Source organism: Narcine bancroftii, chromosome 1, assembly GCF_036971445.1.
Source record: "Narcine bancroftii isolate sNarBan1 chromosome 1, sNarBan1.hap1, whole genome shotgun sequence".
Taxonomy (NCBI): domain Eukaryota; kingdom Metazoa; phylum Chordata; class Chondrichthyes; order Torpediniformes; family Narcinidae; genus Narcine; species Narcine bancroftii.
This window is the reverse complement of record NC_091469.1, coordinates 448,696,592-448,715,988: the sequence shown is the minus strand read 5'-3', so window position 1 is coordinate 448,715,988 and position 19,397 is coordinate 448,696,592. Positions and strand designations below refer to the sequence as shown.

The following is a 19,397-nucleotide window of genomic DNA, read 5'->3' as shown; positions in this document are numbered from 1 at the left end:
GAAAGCTCCCAGTGTATTGAAGGATCCATACCATCCTAGTCACACTCTTTTCTCCTTTTTTCCATCAGGCATAGATACATGAGCTTCAAGACTCAAACTTCCATCTTCAAAGACAATTTCTTTCCTGCTGTTGCCAGACTCAAATGCACTATTTAATTGTACTTTTCTCTATATCCTGCACTATGAACTTAGTTTTATTATTGCACTACCTGCTCTACTTTAGTATGGGTTGACCTGCCTGCAAAAACAAAGCTTTTTACTGTGTCTTGTGACAATAAACAATTCAATTCACTTCAATGTTAAAATAATGGAAATTTCAAATAAAAGCACAAAATGCAAGAAACACTGAGCAGGTCAGACAGCATCTGTGGAAAGATAAAACAGTTAAAATTTCAAATCTGTTGGTGTGGGGGGAGGAGGTAATGAAGAGGACAAAGAGACAATCTCTAATAGATTGAAGGCAAGGTTGCCAAAGTGATCCCAATGGAGATATGCTCATTATCCTACTTGATCTTGTTGTGCTATTACACTGGATCACACATATTTTCAAAAGGTTTGCTACCTGAACAAAAGGGGGATTATAATAGACAACTTCAGGCTTAACATAAAGATAAAATCAGATTTTCTGTATCATGTAGGAAGTTGGAAAAACATTAAATTAACTTCTATCAAATTTACCCATGTTTAATCCCATAATGATGCTGAGTCATTGTGTCAGTTCAACTGATCTAAAATGCTTTCCTGCTGGTTTTCATTTGTATTCAGCATCTGATGCCTCTAGTGTCAGTGTCCAACAATAGTTGGTCAGCATTGATGAATTCCATTTGGCCTGACACTGCTTTTCCATGGTTGCAGTGTCCTAGTGAAACCTTTCACTATGTTTGTCACTGACAGCACCAAGATCAGTAGGGCAGACGTCCAAGTTCAAATGCAGAAAATGAATTTTAAGTGACATGTTGCACTTCATGGTTTTGTAGACTTAGAATGTGACAGGAAATCACAAAAATAGGTTATAGAACATACACAGAGCACAGAACACAGTACAGGCCCTTCAGCCCTCGATGTTGTGCTGACCCGTATATTCCTTTAAAAAAAGTGCTAAACTCTCCCTACCCTGTAACCCTCTATTTTTCTTCCATCCATGGCCCTGTCTAGGAGTCTTTTAAATGCCCCTAATGTTTCAGCCTCCACCACCATCCCCGGCAAGGAATTCCACAATGCAATATACCCCAGGTGGGAAGTGAGCAAAGAGATTGCTGGGACAATAGCTATGATCTTTGAATCCTCTTTGGCCACAGGGGAGGTGCTGAAGGATTGGAGAATGACAAATGTAGTCCCCTTGTTTAAAAAAGGTAATAGGAAGAATCCTGGGGATTACAGACCAGTGAGTTTTACGTCAGTGGTGTGCAAACTATTGGAGAGGATTCTTAAGGATAGGATCTATGAGCCTTGAGTAGAAGGACAGTCTACTCAAGGATAGTCAGCATGTAAAGGGAAGATGTACCTCACAAGTCTAATTGAGTTTTTTGAAGAGGTGACAAAAGAAAATGATGAGGGTAGGGCAATAGATGGATTTTACATGGATTTTTGCAAGGTATTTGACAATGTACTCCTCGAGAGACTCATCAGTGGAACCTAAGCTCTGTGGATAAAATATGGCTTGTAGGAAGAAAGCAGAGAGTAGTTGTGGAAGGAAAGTATTCTTCCTGGAGGTTGTTGACTAATGGAATACCACAGGGATCTGTTCTTGGACCCCTGCTCTTTGTGATTTTTATAAATGACCTGGATGAAGAGGTGGAAGAATGGGTCAGTAAGTTTGCGGATGACACGAAGTTTGGAGGAGTTGTGGATGGAGCTGAAGGTTGTCGAACGTTACAAGAGGATATAGACAGGTTGCAGGTTTGGGCAGAAAAGTGGCGGATGAATTTCAATCCAAATCAGTGTGGGTGATGCATTTTGGAAGGACAAACCAGAAGGCTGAATGCAGGGTTAAATGTCAGTTACTTAAGAGTGTGGATGAACAGAGGGACCTTGGTATCCAAATCTATACATCCCTCAAGGTCACCGGACAGGTTGATAGGATAGTTAAGCAGGCCTATCGGATGCTGGGATTCATTAGTAAGAGGGTTGAGTTCAGGAGCAGAAAGGTCATGTTACAACTCTACAAATCTTTGGTAAGACCACATTGAAAGTATTGTGTTCAGTTCTACTCACCTCATTATAAGAAGGATGTGGAAGCTATGGAAATGGTGCAGAGGAGAGTTACCAGGAGGCTGCCTGGATTGGGAAACAAATCTTAAGAGACATGGTTAGCAGAGCTGGGACATTTCACTTTGGATGAAAAGAGACTTGATAGAGGTCTACAAAATTATGAGAGACATAGACAGGGTGGACAGCCAGCACCTGTTTCCCAGGGTAGGATCAGCAAACACCAGAGGACATGAATACAAAGTTAAGGGAGGGAGATTTAGGGGAGACATCAGGGTAAGTTTATTTGCACAGACAGTTGTGGTTCCTGGAATACCTTGCTAGGGATCGTGGTGGAAGCTGAAACATTGGGAGCATTTAAGAGACTTTTAGACAGACATATGGATGAAAGGAGAATAGAGAGTTATGGGGTAGGGAGGGTTTAGAACTCTTTTTGGAAGGAATATATGGTTGGCACAACATCGAGAGCTGAAGGGCCTGTACTGTGCTTTATTGTTCTATGTTCTCACCAAAATACTTCCCCACCAAGAGGTCCACCACTTGACCAGGTTTATTACCCAGAAATAGATCCAGTATGGCTCCTCCTCTCGTTGGTTGGTCCACATATTGTGTCAGGAGAAATTCAACCCCATCTATCGCTCTTGCGGTCAGAAAGTGCCAGTCAATATTAGGGAAGTTGAAATTACCCATAATTACAACCCTGTATTTTCTGCACCATTCCAAAATCTGCCTGCTTATCTGCTCCTCAGTGTCCCAAGAACTATTTGGGAGCTTATAGACTACTCTCAACACAGTGATTGCTCCCTTCCCATTTCTGGCCCACCCTCACCGACTCAGTGGACACTCCTTCTGCAGCCTCCTCCCTTTATATAGTTGTGATACTATCCCTGACCAGTAATGCTCCTCCTGCTATTACCCTCCCTCCCCCACCACCTTACCTCCTATCCTTTTAAAACACCTAAACCCTGGTACTTGCATCAGCCAATCTTGTCCTTCCTCCAGCCACGTTTCTGTAATGACCACATGATCGTAGTTCCACTAACTGATCCATGTTCTAAGCTCATCCCCATTATTCCTAATATTCCTAGCATTGAAATGGACACATTTTATCCCCTTTAACTGGCCATATTTACCCGTATGTTTTTCCCCCAGCCTGTCCTTCCTTATAAACTCAGAACACATAGCATCATGCTTTTGACCTTCTGCCCTATTTTCTGCATTCACATTCTTTTTTCCCCCTTCTTCCTCCCCGCTGCACCCCTGCCCCCCCCCCCCCCTCGCTTAACTAGTTTAAATCCTCCCTAACAGCTCTAGAAAACATGGCTGCCAGGATTCTGGTCCCTTTCCAGTTCAGTTGCAGCCTGTCCTTTTTGCTCAGGTCAGATCCCAATGATCCACAATCTGAACATCTGCCCCCTGCACCAACTCTTCAGCCATGCATTCATCTATCACAACTTATTATTCCTACCTTTTCTAATGCGTGGCACAGGTAGCAATCCTGAGATTACCACTCTTGAGGTCCTGCTTTTTAACTTCTTACCTAACTCCTTATATTCCCTCTTCAGGACCTTATCACTACTCTTATCTATGTCATTGATCCCATGTGAACCACAACATCTGGCTGCTCACCCACCCCCTCCAGTATGCTGTGAACTCGATCACAGACATCCCTGAATTTGGCACCTGGGAGACAACATACCATCTGGGAGCCTCAATCTCATTCACAGAATTTCCTATCCACTCGTCTAATGAACAAGTCCACAATGACCATAGCTCTTCTCTTCTCCCCCCCCCTCCTTTCTGAACTGAGGGCCTAACCTCTGTTTCAGGGATGTGACCACCACAACTTGTCCCTGGTAGATCGTCCCTCCCAACAGTATCCAAAACAGTATATTTATTGCTGAGGGGAACGGCCTCAGGGGTGGTCTGCACTGACTGCTTATTCCCCTTCTCTCTCCTAACAGTCACCTGGTTCTTGATTTTTGGGGGTGACTGTCTCCATGAAGCTCTTCTCTATCATTGCCTCTGCCTCCCGAATGATCTGGATTTCATTCAGGTCCAGCTCCAGTTCCCTACTCGGTCTCGCAGGAACTGCAGCTGGATGCACCTCTTGCAGGTGCCGGAGCATTCCACTGCCTTAGCTGCTGTCTCCATTAACTCTTCCTAATTTAAATACAAAGATATAACCTGGCCTTACCTTGCTGGAAACAAGCTCATCCTCAGCCTCTGCTCACTGGAGCCTCATGAGCCAAAGCCTCTAAGCCCCACTCCTACACTGGGCCACTCATACTGGCCACTCTGCTGAGCTACCCCTCTTTTTATTTGTCACTGCCCCTTATCTTTATTACTCCTCCCATCAATCACCATTCTGTTTAATCCTTAACTTTCCCACCGCTCCCTTTTAAACTGCACTCACCTCCAGCTGGTTCCTGATACAGCTCTCCCAATTCCCTTGCTCTTCATCTTTCAGTGACAGTCATGAAATTATATCTGAAAAATGGTATGTGAGAGGAAAATTTTAAGGTAATTTTCGTGATCAGCAGCCCAAATTTTATAAAGTACACCCAAAAGTGTTCAGGAAGCAAAATCTTCATTGTCTACTGTTATTTAAAATATCCTGAAAATCTTTAAGAATGAGTATATAACCATATAACAATTACAGTACGGAAACAGGCCATCTCGGCCCCTCTAGTCCGTACTGATTTAAATGATCTCCTCTGGACCCACTTACCTGCTCCCTGTCCATAACCCTCCAATCCCCTCACATCCATGCACCTATCGACAAAAAATGACCTTGCTTTAACCACCTCTTCCGGAGGGTCATTTTACTCAGCCACCACTCTCTGATTGAAGAAGTTCCCTCTCATGTTACTTCTAAACTTTTTCCTCCTAACCCTTAACTTATGACCCCTTGTTCCAATCTCCCCTACCCTCAGGGGAAAGAGCCTATTCACATCTACTCTATCTATTCCCTTCATAATTTTAAATATCTCCATCAAATTCCCCCTCAACATTCAACACTCCAAATGAATAAAGGCACAGTCTAATCAATCTTTCTTTGTATTTTAGATACTGCAATCCAAGCAACATTTTAGTAAATCTTCTCTGCACCCTCTCTACCTTATTGATAGCTTTCCTATAATTTGGGGACCAGATCTGCACACAATATTCCAAATTCGGCCTGTAGAGCTTGTCGAAAGAACCAAAAACTTGTTGATCCAAACCAAGGCTTTTATTAGCAAAAGAGAGGAGCTCTTCACAGGTGGCCGACCAGTCCGGAATGATCCGACCTGGCTAGGGACACAACCCTTTAAAGCCCAGACAGTAAGCGTGGCTAAGCTCTCAGCCAATCGCTGTAAGCACAGTCATTACATACTCTAGATACTGTAACTATATACATTGGTGATAGGTCTGTACTATCTCACGGCCTCACCAATGCCTTGAATAGTCTCAACATCACTTCCCAACTCCTATATTCTATGTTTTGGTTGATAAAGGCCAGCATACCAAAAGCCTTCTTCACCACTCTATCCACATGAGATTCCACTCTATCATCCAAATCATTAATGTAAATAACAAACAACAAGGGGCGATCCCTGAAGCACACTGCTTATCACCGGCCTCCATTGTGAGAAGATCCAAATTTTGAAATGGTGAAAATGTAGTTGTAGTGGAATTGATCTCATTTGTTGGAAAGAAATGGTTGACAGCAAAACTGAAAGCAGCTAAGGTGAACAAAAAAAAATACAAATGAAAACTACGGACAAAAAGAATTGAACTTCAAGGTGAGTATTTGTAAAAGAGAAATGAGAGAAAATTAACATTGACAAAATAAAATACTGCTGCAGCTGCAAATCTGAAAGAATAAGTATTAGAAATACTTCATTACATGGACAGTAGCTGTAAAGGGAAACAGATATATGTTTCAGTGTTCAAATAATGATATATTCTCCAGAGTATTGGAAACCTATTGAACTAGGGTCAGCATAATGTTAAATTGCATTGGGGACCCCATATATTCTATTCAATCAAACTCATTTAAACTTTGCTCCAGTGAAATAATGCAAAGGACTTGCCTTCGAATGATCATGTTTAAGGGAAGCTTCAGTTAAGAAGGTAGGAAGATGACATTTTTAAAAATTAATTTTGACATTATTATAACATGGGAATGTTTCTATATCATGGAAATATACTTGTGGCATTGAATCTACTCATATTATTTTATTGTGACTAATGTAATTGTACCATTTAGTACTGTGTGTATTTTTATAATTAAAATAATTTGCCACTTTAACAAAACTAAATATATGTTCTCTGTTTTACATTAAGTCAATGTAAGACTTAAGGCATTAAACAATGATGGATTGCCCCACAATTTGTCTTGATAAAATCAGTCAGATTCTTGACATTTTTTTGGCATATTAAAAGGAAAAGATTTCTCTGCTAAACGCAAAGCAATTACTGTATATTTTTGTCCTGATTACAATCAAACCCCTGCTAATCATAGCCAGAGAAGAATGCAGAAGTGGATTTGAATCATCTTGCAAATGCAAAGTAGATCGCCATATGCAGAATGTATATTTTAGATCGATTTTGTGATGACTGTATAGCAGAGTAAGTAGGCAGCTTGAAAGAAAATAGAATGGAATTGAAAGTAATTTAAAGTTAACATTGCATAGCCACATAAATCTGATGAAAGAGAAACAGAGTTAATGTTTCAGGTCAAACTCCATTCACCAACACATTGGTATCCACTTGTAACCCCTTTAGTGTCAAAATTAATCTTCATTTCATCTGCAAACTTACTGATCATGCTTTCAATATCCCCATCCAAACAATTCATGTACATTACAAGTCGACAGATTATTTTTCCCATGGTTGGGGTATCCAAAACACCAGGTTTAAAATGAGAGGAATGAATTTTAAAAGGGATATAAATTTTAAAGGGTATATGAAGTGAACATGTTTTAATCAGAGAGTTGTTGATATCTGGAACTCACTGCCAGAGGAGATGGTGGAGTCAGATGCAATCACAATGTTTAAGAGACATTTAGACAGGCACTTAAATAGATAAGGCTAGAAGAGTGCAAATCTAATGTAGCAAATAGATTAGTGTCAATGAGAAAAAAGGTCGGCAAGGATGTGGAGAAACAAAGGGCCATTTTCTATGCTGTACAACTTTGTGATTCTGTAATAGTTACCAATGATTGGGAAGCATTAGCCAGCACCACTTGCTTTACATATGTAATAGAAATGCATGTGAAACTAGGTTGAGCAAGATTCCCCATCTAGAAATTATTTTTTCAGCAGGAGGAAAGGTTGATCTATGGGTATTGTGTCTGCATAATGTTTTTTGCAGACGATGCCGCTTTAGTTGCCCATTCAGAGCCAGCTCTTCAGCGCTTGACGTCCTGTTTTGCGGAAACTGCCAAAATGTTTGGCCTGGAAGTCAGCCTGAAGAAAACTGAGGTCCTCCATCAGCCAGCTCCCCACCATGATTACCAGCCCCCCCACATCTCCATCGGGCACACAAAACTCAAAACGGTCAACCAGTTTACCTATCTCGGCTGCACCATTTCATCAGATGCAAGGATCGACAATAAGATAGACAACAGACTCGCCAAGGCAAATAGCGCCTTTGGAAGACTACACAAAAGAGTCTGGAAAAACAACCAACTGAAAAACCTCACAAAGATAAGCGTATACAGAGCCGTTGTCATACCCACACTCCTGTTCGGCTCCGAATCATGGGTCCTCTACCGGCACCACCTACGGCTCCTAGAACGCTTCCACCAGCGTTGTCTCCGCTCCATCCTCAACATCCATTGGAGCGCTTACATCCCTAACGTCGAAGTACTCGAGATGGCAGAGGTCGACAGCATCGAGTCCACGCTGCTGAAGATCCAGCTGCACTGGATGGGTCACGTCTCCAGAATGGAGGACCATCGCCTTCCCAAGATCGTGTTATATGGCGAGCTCACCACTGGCCACCGTGACAGAGGTGCACCAAAGAAAAGGTACAAGGACTGCCTAAAGAAATCCCTTGGTGCCTGCCACATTGACCACCGCCAGTGGGCTGATAACGCCTCAAACCGTGCATCTTGGCGCCTCACAGTTTGGCGGGCAGCAACCTCCTTTGAAGAAGACCGCAGAGCCCACCTCACTGACAAAAGGCAAAGGAGGAAAAACCCAACACCCAACCCCAACCAACCAATTTTCTCCTGCAACCGCTGCAATCGTATCTGCCTGTCCCGCATCGGACTTGTCAGCCACAAACGAGCCTGCAGCTGACGTGGACTTTTTACCCCCTCCATAAATCTTCGTCCGCGAAGCCAAGCCAAAGAAAAAAAAAGAATGTTAAAAAACTTTTACGCCTAATAAAATAAGGACAAAAATTTTCATTCATTTTAGAAAAAGATCAACCTGTAAAAAATTGAAATTTGATCAAAAATTGATTCATTGTTTATTATGTTTTCAATGGTATACTTAAGAACATAATTTGTTATATCAGTCACTAAATTGTTCATATTTTGGCTTTTACTTGTGTGGACACAAAAGTCGCTATCTCTTTTACACAATAATGCTGTTATTGCAACCACAAATACTTTGCCTTCATCATTTTCTCTCACTGTTCAACGTGCAGAAAAGTTACAGTAGCATTTTATCATATTTTATGAAATGCTACATAAATGTAATAAGTGCCAATACTGCTGCAGGAGCTACAGTTGCCAAGATGTCAAGATCCTTTACTCCAAACCCTGCTAATGACCATGGAAATTAATTCATTCAAGATTTGAGTAATCAGAGAAGTATATAATAATGCTGCTCCACCTCTAGTAAGGCCATGCAGTGATTATTTAACAGGCACTGACACGTAATTGAACAGGTGGAGAAATCTGTGATCGATCATCTGTAGGCAGCTCCTTGTTATAATGCATATCCAAAAGGATGGTGTCGTGGAAGGATACGAAGTCTAATTAATCACACTTCTTTGGCTGTACAAAGGGCATTAAATATGCTGAAATGGAACTCTAAAAGCTTTCTGAATTTTTGTTCCAATGCAGACACTCCTCTTCAACCTTTTAAAATTCAGCTGTTTATCTTTTCTTTCCCACATTTTCATTAAACAATATATATTGCGATGCCTTACTTTCAGAGAATTAGAAGCTGGTTGCATTTGATCTTTCAAGTGCTTTATATTCAGAATTGGATTAGAGCTGTAAGAAAACATCAAGTACAGGACATTTTTGTGTAGCAAGAACTGATAGATCCACATGTGTGCCCGTTGTCATTTCATCGCCTTCAGAACTTGCCCCATTTGCCTCACATTTTACTATCCTAACAATATAAATTTTGCTGTTCACTGTGGTTAATTTGAGATATAAACATTGATTATTGTTTCCACATCAGTAAATTATTTAAGCTGCCTTTTATAACATTGTTGTTGCTATTTTCCAAAAGGAACTTGCTTTATTTTTTTATGACATGAACCAAGACAGAAAAAAATAATTTCAATTAAAATATAGTGTGCCGCAAAGCGGTTTTTCCCAAGAGTACCAGAAAAGTATCTTGAATGCTGCTTTTTTCGTGAACTATGACAAAGTGCAAGCCAACCTATTCTTTACGATTCGACAGCTGGGAGAGATAACTACTATTAGAATGCCAAATAATGCCATTGTGGGAAGTACAGATACCCTGGCAAATAATTTAGCACATTGGTTAAGGAGCATATATGATAAAGGTATTACCTTGTATTGTGAGTCCTGTAATCTGATTGATTGGTGTTGAGCAGCTGTTCTTAGGTTACTCACCAGAGCCAGTGCAAAAAGAGTTGAAGTTATTATCCAAAAAAAATTTGGCTTTAAAATTACACAGTTAGAGAATAATGTAACTTAATGCATTCATCTGAAATTCTTTTGCGTGTTCCTTTATCCTTAATATAGAAAAATGGTTTAAGGCATTGTATAGAGGCATAATTAGTGAAAATGGCACTGAATTAAAGAGGGAATTATTGCAAGTGACCTTGGCCAAAGAAGTAGTTTTTAAACTGGAGTTAAAACATAACACAGAAATGTGTATATCATTATCCAAAGATTTCAAGACTTTCCATGCTATTTGTAATATCATCCTCTTGAATATACTTCTTTTCCTATAATCTTTAGATCTTTAAAACACAAGCTCGTGCCACATAACCACTTGACTTATGAGAGAATAAAGGTGCAAATTTTAACTGAAAGCAGAAAAGACGTTGATCATTTTAAAGATAAAATCCAGTGTAATGCTTCTGGATGTAAGTATATATAAATTCTCAGAAGTCAGTGGAGATTTTGCAATTTCTCAAGCTAGCTTTGAAAATTGTTTCCTCTGTCCATATGGTAATCAGCTCCCATTACAAAGAACAGAATGGAGTATAGGAGTTTGGAAAATCTGTGTGCAAATCTAAGTCTCTATCGCAGAAATGGGGTTGGTGGTCTTAAAATAGCAATGTCACATACATCACTCTATTTTCTCCCTGATTCTCCCTGCTGACATTCTGAACATTTACAAATGACATTTACAAAGGCAGCTAGGAACTCATTTGAATTTGGTAGGAAGGTCATGAATTCATGCAACACATAGAATACCAATGCATTTTGAGGCTTAATTAGAAATCCATGCTGTATGTTTTGAATCTAGTGATTTCAAACCTGAATCAGGACAAACCTAAAATAAGTAAAGGTTTATTTCTGTGGAATCATGAAGAATGGAAATACCTTCCAAGAATAAGATTCTGCTCCATTCTTCCTCCACCACCAACAATTCCTCCTTTCTATTTGTTGCCAATGGTTCAAAGCATTGGATAAAACTCTTGCCCAAGAGTTTTAAGGCACACATGTCAAACTCTGGCCCGCGGGCCAGCCATAATGCAACCAAAACCCAGAGTTACATTAGTAATCAACTCAGTAGGTGGGAGGGAGAAGCTAACAAACAAGCTTAAGACAAGGACAAAGAGATGGCAATGAAATGACAGTGTGTGGAACTGGGGTTTCATAGAGGAAGAGCTAGCAATTGGAACCTCCTTCATCAGGCTTGCCCATTCAGGGTAGATGAGCCTATGGGAGATGAAAGGATGGGAGTCTCCCAGATAGAAGCTCCAATGACAAACACACTAAGAACAATTTATGCAAAAACCAAACCATTGCAAAGCAATTTTACTTTTATACCCCCTGGATAATTTTACCCTGAGCATACCTGACTGGCCTCTCAGGTTCCTAAATGATTTTTAAGTAACATATTAGGAGATTTTAGAGAAATGCAAAAACTGCAGATGCTGAAATCTTCAGCATGCAATGAGCTGCAGGAATAATCCTGTGGGTCAGGCAGCATCCATGGTTAGAATAAAGTCAGTCAACATTTTGGGTCAGGACTTTAATGTTGACTAACCATTTCTACCCAGACCCACTGAGTTCCTTCTTTGTTTGTATTAGGTGATATTGTTGACCAGTTATTGGAGAAATTGGTCTCCAGTTTTGCACTTTGTCTGCAGTTGAACTTGTTGCAGAGAGCAAACCTTTCCATATGGCATTTGCTGCCCCATAGATATTGATTCAATGGTTTTCAGTCATTGATAATAATGTAAGTTCCTGATAAGCATATTTCACCTGAAACATTAATTTAGTTTCTCTTTCCTGAATATGCTGAGTATTTCTAGGTTTTTTTCTGTTCTACTTTCAGCCATTGAAATAGACAGAATCCAGTATGAAGTGCATTGGATATCTTCTGGCATCTTATTGCCATTTTATGTCAATCGTCAAAGTTTTGCATTGTGATTCTGGACCTAATGGTGAGTGAATTTGCACTAGTCAATCTTTGTTTCTGTACAACAATTAAAAAGAATGGATTTTCATCCCATCATTCTAACTTGCTTTCAAATCCAAACCATACAAATCCAAGAATTGTATCAAAACGTCCTCAGCTGCAATCTTTTATACCTTACTGTTCATAAAATGTTATTTCATCCAATGACATATAATTCTGATCTAACAAAGACATTTAAATTTTACCATATGCCCATCTTCTTGTTAACTTTGGTGAAAAAGCAGCAACAAATATGAAAGCTGATTCTGGTCACATTTAGAACTGCTTTGAGCCATACTAAATTGGATTACAGGCTTAAGTATAAATTTAGTAGTAAGTCCATTGTTAGTGAAAAGTAAATTCATCCCCAGGTGCATTGTGAGAGGTCTCTGCTGCTGCCACAATTAGCATTGAGTCCATTAATGCTCAGTACTGCCCTCACCTTTTATGGTCACTATTGCACTTGACTTTTACACTGTAGGTTTGCTCTCAAGTGTAGCTGGTGATATAAGCAACATTTCTAAGTTTTCTCTTCAGGGCTGTTTCAAAAGGTCATTCGGACTATGCCAAACATGTTTGGAGAACGCCAGTATCATATTTGCACTAGACGGGATGAACAAGATGAGGGAACACTAGGGTTGTCCCGCTTCAGCTTTTGTCAGGATCGATACTTTTGGCTGTGTTCAAAGTATCTTTAGAAACTTTTGTACTTTCTAATTGGTAGTAATAGGTTTAAAATTAAAAGTGCTGAAGAATCCTAGCCCTGATTAGAAACACTTAAATGAGTCCGTCTCCAGAATAGAATATTTTTTGTGAGAAAACTGGCTCTGAACATCTTTGCTATGAATAAACTTTTCCTGATACCTCTCCTAAATGGAGATACATCAATGTGATCTGTTGATGATACTGTAAACTAGAACAACTTGTTTTTTGCAGGTGAAGAACAGGTGTGATATATTGACAATTAACAGTTATAAATAATCATAACATTAAATTATATATTGAGAGCAATATTCTAATATTCTTTTGCTTTTATGTGTGATCTATTTGATAATCCTGGGGCTCTGACAAAATAAACCCTGAACCATTGTTGCCAAAAGAAAGCAATTTTTGAGTATCCACATAGGACTTTATTGTTAAATACATAAGTACAATGTATAGAAATGCACTGAAATTCTTACTTTCCACAGCCACAAAGGTACATAAGACATACCAACAACAAAAGCAAAAATTAGATTACAACGATATGATAAAAGATAAATAAAGAGATAGTAATTTATAATGATATAAACAGAGATGATAAATGTAAAAGAATAGATAAATAAATATTCACAGTTGCATAAATTGTCCTAAGCTTTTTATTTCATTGGGTGCTTGTGGGGGACATCCAGTTGAAAATAGTTACTTTTTTGTTTGCATTTTTGGCCTACATGGCAACAGTCTCCTTAAAATTCTGTGAAGCACATTGAAGTATTGGACAATGTACCGACGCTTAATTGATTTATTTTCTAAACTTGCTTTGCTGCGTGGCTAGCAATATGAATAATGTCTTGACTTATAAAATTGACCATCCCCCAGCCATGATTTTGTTATCCATCAATGTTCTAGTCTTTTGGAAATCGGATCTTTTTGGCAACATACACATCCTCTGTTGGCACTGCATACATTTTATTAAATTTAAAATAATAAAAAAATAAGTGAAACTGCTCTACCAATGCAACTGCTGCTAAAGAACAGGCTGCAGTTCAGGTTACGGTATTCCCCACATTGACTGAAGTCTCCAAAGATTTCAATAACATTCCATCCTGACACTCAGTGAATTATTAATCCATTTTTCCACAGACTGTAATTGGATTCTTATTCATCAGCTGTGTAGTATTTATGGCTTTTTTGGTAAATGTATTTATTAATATTTAAGAATCTAATATTTTAGGTGTAAGATCTAAATATTTGAATGAACCAAAATGACAGTTATATACACATAAAAACAGCATTATAAGAAATTATTTTCAAGCTTCCATTGAGATACCAGAGCCAAATTTATAAAGTTGATGGATTGCCAGTGTGCCTTCCAGTAACCCACGGCTAATTCCCCAGTTTTCAGTGTATATAAGAGCAACAGAACTAAATGATCTTTGTTGACTCACTCACTCGAGTTGATATTGAGGAAGTACTAAGCAGCTGACTTTGTGTTGAATGCCTCCTAACAAGAATGAGAAGCAGCAAAATAAAAGCAGAAAACAGAAAGTATGATCATTAATTTTAATCCATCCCCAGAGAGGCAATATTGGAGATACAAATGAGATCTCTTAATGTGAGCAATCTAGACCAACAATCTTTTTAAAGGACTCACCAGGTAGAATTTGTAAAGACAGTAACAGAGTTAATGTTTCAGATCAATGATGTAATAGAAGAACATTCTGATATCATGTGCTGTTATTAGATTTATAAAAGTGCAATTAAAACAAACTAGAAACTTCACATAAGTTTGGTATCATTTGGTAAAACCAAGGAGCTGATTGTCGACTTCAAAACAGGAAAACCAGAGGGGTACAATCATTGATCATGAGAGGTGGAAAAGGTTTTAAGTTCTTAAGAGACACTATCTTGGATGATAACACATTAATGGCATCATGAAGGATGTATGTCAGCACCTCTACTTCCTCAGGAGTTTGCGGAGGTTTGGTTACGGCATTGGAAACCCTGGCAAATTTCTACAGATGTGTGGTGGCAAGTGTGCTGACTGACTGCATCATGGCCTGGTATGGGGCACCAATACCCTCGAGCGTAAAGCCCTGCGAAAGGTAGTGGACACAGCCCAGGGTATCAGAGGCAAAACTCTCCCCACTGTCGAGAACTTCTACAGAGAATGCTGCTGTCGGAGAGCAACAGCAATCATCAAGAATACGCAACTTGCTGCACCCCCTCTATTCTCTCTGCTGCCATCAGAAAAAAAGGCAAGAGGTGCATCAAGACTTGAGCCACCAGGTTCAGGAACAGCTGCTACCCCTCCATCATCAGAATCCTCAACAACAAACTCAATCAGGGATTCATTTAATGACTCTTACTTGTGCTCTTTATTGTTTTTTTTTCTCTTTTTTGCACAGTTTGATTACATTCTTAATTTAGGGTTTACATGTGGACGTTGAGTACAGTTTCTTTTTTGCACTACCAATATGTTGTAATTCTGTCTCACCTGCAGGAAAGAGAATCTCAGGGTTGTATGTGATGTCATGTATGTACTCTGACAATAATTCTGAAATCATTCATGGAGATGGTTCATGTTTCAATAAGGTTCGTTCAGAATTTTAATTTTGTTCCTCTTTCCAAAGCTGATTGAGCATTTTCTCTTTTAATTCTATTTTCACCTTTTTGCTCCTGCTCAATAATTCTTGGATTTCCTTCGTCACAGTAATTACTGCTGCAATAAAGCTAATTCACGTTTTTGGCACTGGATCCAATGCAACAATAAAAAACAAAATCTTGTGGGGACGCTTCTGCTATTTCTGTTTACTTACAAGTTTATTTATAGTTTATTTAAATGTAACTATACTTTTTTTGTGAAACCACAGATGTGCTTGTGGCTCCTCACCCACATCCTCAATAACTTTTGGATGGTTTGGCAGACTGATATCATGTGCAAGTATTCAGCCAGCTCAATGGTAGTTTGTGTGGAGAATCGAGCAAGTCCAAATCCACACAGAAGCTTATTCAGTTCAAACTGCACAAGTTTCACCAAGGTTATATTACACCAGAATGTTTACAGATTTGCAACCTTAATGGAATCCTACTTGAAAAGAGTAGATGCTTCTCCATGCTGTCCTTATTGATTGCTTTTATGGATATTCATACATAGTTATTGTATAACAATAACATTTGTTCATGTTTCTATTACTTATGAAATACTTTAGATTTAATAGACCTTCCATTAACTTTTATAAGTAGCCACTTTGTAATCTTTACCATGTTTTGTTGGTAAATGAATATTATTCATATTTTGGTTTTAACATCCCTCACTAGAACATTATAACTGTGGTAAATGATACCATTCCTCCAAGACCATAAAGCTGAAAATTTACCAGGTATCATACATTCCTTTCACATGTGTTTCCCTATTGACCAATTATTCATAGAAAATACATCCTTATTTTTTTTAATGTCTCTTCAAACAGTGAATACATTTTATTTGTAACTAAAACTCCAGGGTTTACTTCAAATTTACAGAGGAGAATCCAGACTCTTCTAAGTAATCAGACCTCTGTCCCATAAAGGAGGAACTCTGGTGCAATCGTTTATGTTATTTAGATCTTCTTTCGAAGTGAAAGGGTTGTCTGATGTATTCTATCCACTGAATAGTTTTTAACATCATTACTCTTAAATAATGAAGATTATTTCAACAAAGACAAGTTTTTTGACATTAACAAGAAATATTTACCAATATATAAGTTTTATTTGTTTGATTAGCCAAACAGTCAGGGTGATTTTGTATATTTCACACATGGAATGTTACTTTCTGATGAGACTTTTGATCTTAACTTCACATGGATTGAGTTGTTATTAACCACGGATGTAGAAATTAACATTAGTTCAACACTATCACGTGGCAATATAATATAACAGCTTAGAAGTAATAATTTCATCAGTCTTTAGTGAGTTCAATATCCAGACAATTGTTTAAATTATCTATCTTCAAATAGAATGAAACATTGGCACAACAGCATGGAGAAGCATCTACTCTTTTCAAGTAGGCTTGTACTGTGCAGTAATGTTCTAATACTAAACCCAGTAAAATTATGATTTATTGAGGTCTCAATCATGCTTCCTCTTCAGCATGCATCTGAATCTTATAATCTGTGTCACCTGACAGATTTCTTAAAGTAATATAATTTCTGAAATATTTATTAGCAATAATTTCAGTTTAATATAACTGAGTGTCAAGAGATAAACAAAGACAGCTCAATATCAAGTGACAGTCACTGAGGTTTAATCTTGACCTCCAGTGCTGCTTGTTCGGAGTTCCACATTTTACTTGTGATTATATAGGTTTCCCTGGGTTCTCCAATTACTCCACATTCTAATGACATAGTGATTGGTAGGTTAATTGGTCTCTATAAATTGCCCACAGTGTCTTGGTGCATTGGTATGTTGCTGGGAACATTTAAAACTGGATTAGTGTAGGATTAGAGTAAATGCTGTGGAAGGACTTGCTTAAAAGTTTGCCCATTCTAAAGGAAATTCAAAAGTAATTAAAAATATTGTTGTAAAAGTGCAGATTTTATGCATTTATCAAGGCCACTAAGCAGTAAAGAACTGGATTGCAAAAATAGGAAACTACAAGCTAAATTGAAGCAAATTAATAACTTCATTTTATAGATTTTTTTTTACATGTCATGAAGTAATGGCACCAGCAACAGAATATGGACCTATGTCACAGTTTTAATTAAACAGAAGATTTCACAGGACGGACAAAAGTTTGAAGCACTTAACATATTACAAAGTGGTTCACATATAATATGTAACATATGACAATTACAGTACGGAAACAGGCCATATCGGCCCTTCTAGTCCGCACCGATTTAAGTGAAAATCCACTAATTCCACCTACCTGCTCCCTGCCCATAACTCTCCAACTCACTCCCATCCATGTACTCATCCAACCTCCTCTTAAATGAGAAAATTGACCCTGCTGCAACTACCTCTTCCAGAAGGTCATTCCACTCAATCACCACTCTCTGAGTGAAGAAGCTTCCTCTTATGTTACTTCTAAAGTTTTTCCCCCTAACCCTTAACTTATGACCCCTCATTCCAATCTCTCCTTCCCTCAAGGGGAAGAGCCTATTCACATCCAGTCTATCTATTCCCCTCATAATTTTATATACCTCTATCAAATCACCCCTCAACCTTCTATGCTCCAAGGAATAAAGACCCAGTTTACTCAATCTTTCTCCATATTCTAGATACTACATTATTACCCAACAATTTTCGCTAAAGCACAAATATATCAGGATATCAAAAACTGAACATGCTGGAAATCTTATATAAAAACAGAAAAGGTCGGAAGCACTCGGTATATTGAAGCTTCAGAGAAAGTGAAGAGATTTACCAAGATGTTACCTCGATTAGAGAACATAACTTCTAAAGCAAGTTTGACAAGGTAGGGCTTTTCTCTTTGGAGCAATGAAGGATACAATTGATACACTCTATCAATGGCTCCAAAGACTGAGAGTGGGAAACAATAGGCTTTAATATACTTTAGATTGTAGCTTTCCCGACTCCATGTGCTTGAACGAATGGAAAGGGGGAGGGAAGTTTACCCTTACGGCCAAGTCACAGTGGGAGGAGTTACTGTGGAGTGAGTCATCAGTGGATGGGCCAGCCACTCATACACAGCAGTTTATACATATCACCTCATTCACCCCTTCTTTACAAACAAAACCCTACCGGGTTAAAATCCTAGAGGTTCAGCTTAGCTCCACTGGTGGTGTACTGGTCAGCTCCATTGCTGGTTGTGTATTTTGAGGCTGGGGAGGTAGGGCTGTCTCTGTAGGAGGTGGGATTTGGATGTATCTGGGGACGGTCGTGGTGGTCGGAGCAGGTGGAAGGGGGTTCAGGGCATGTGCATGCCTCTGGATGTGTCGCTAACCTGCACTGAGTCCCTGAGGGGTCTCCGCCACGAGCCAGGTCCCAGTCAGGTTGTGTGTCCTCATGGTTATCGGTATGGCATGTAGGCATATTGAGGGTTGATGTGCAGGAGCTGCATCTCTTCGACCAATGCATTGGTCTTATGGCCCCTCACGTATTTCCACAGCAGGATGGGTCCAGGAGATGAGAGCCAGGGCAGCAGTGTGGTTCTGGTTGCTGACCTCCTGGGGAAAGAAAACATGTTCATGTGGGGTCATGTTGGTAGCAGAGCATAGGAAGGATTAGATGGCATGGAGTGCTTCCGGCAGGACTTCTTGCCAATGGGACACTGCCAGAACTTTTGACTTAAGGGCCAGGAGGACCGCCTTCCAAATGGTGGTATTTTCTCTCTCCACCTGGCCATTCCCCCTGGGGTTGTGGCTTGTGGTCCTACTAGTGGTTATGCCTCTAGCCAACAGGTACTACTGCAGCTCATTGCTCACAAAAGAAGACCCCCGATTACCATGGATATAGTTTGGGTACCCAAAGATGACGTACATGCTGCGGAGTGCCTTGATGACAGTGAGTGCGGTCATGTCAGGACAGAGCATGGCAAAGGGGAATCTGGAGAACTCGTCAATGAAGTTGAGGAAATAGGCATTCCTATTGGATGAGGGCAGGGCATGCTTGAAATCGATACTGAGTTGTTCAAAGGGACGTATGGCTTTGAT

The 19,397-nt window shown here is 39.3% G+C and overlaps 2 long non-coding RNA genes across 3 annotated transcripts in view; both read left to right on the top strand.

The window, feature by feature from the left end:
• LOC138751771 (uncharacterized) overlaps positions 1–19,397 on the top strand; it is a 692,174-nt gene that overhangs the window by 471,493 nt on the left and 201,284 nt on the right. The gene's annotated exons all lie outside the window — the stretch shown is intronic.
• The window catches only part of LOC138751766 (uncharacterized), a 68,290-nt gene that overhangs the window by 24,191 nt on the left and 24,702 nt on the right, over positions 1–19,397 (top strand). For both annotated transcript variants that reach the window (XR_011350168.1, XR_011350169.1), the window contains exons 2-3: positions 10,371–10,498; positions 11,923–12,031. This is a non-coding gene — a long non-coding RNA (uncharacterized lncRNA). The remainder of the gene's footprint in view (positions 1–10,370; positions 10,499–11,922; positions 12,032–19,397) is intronic.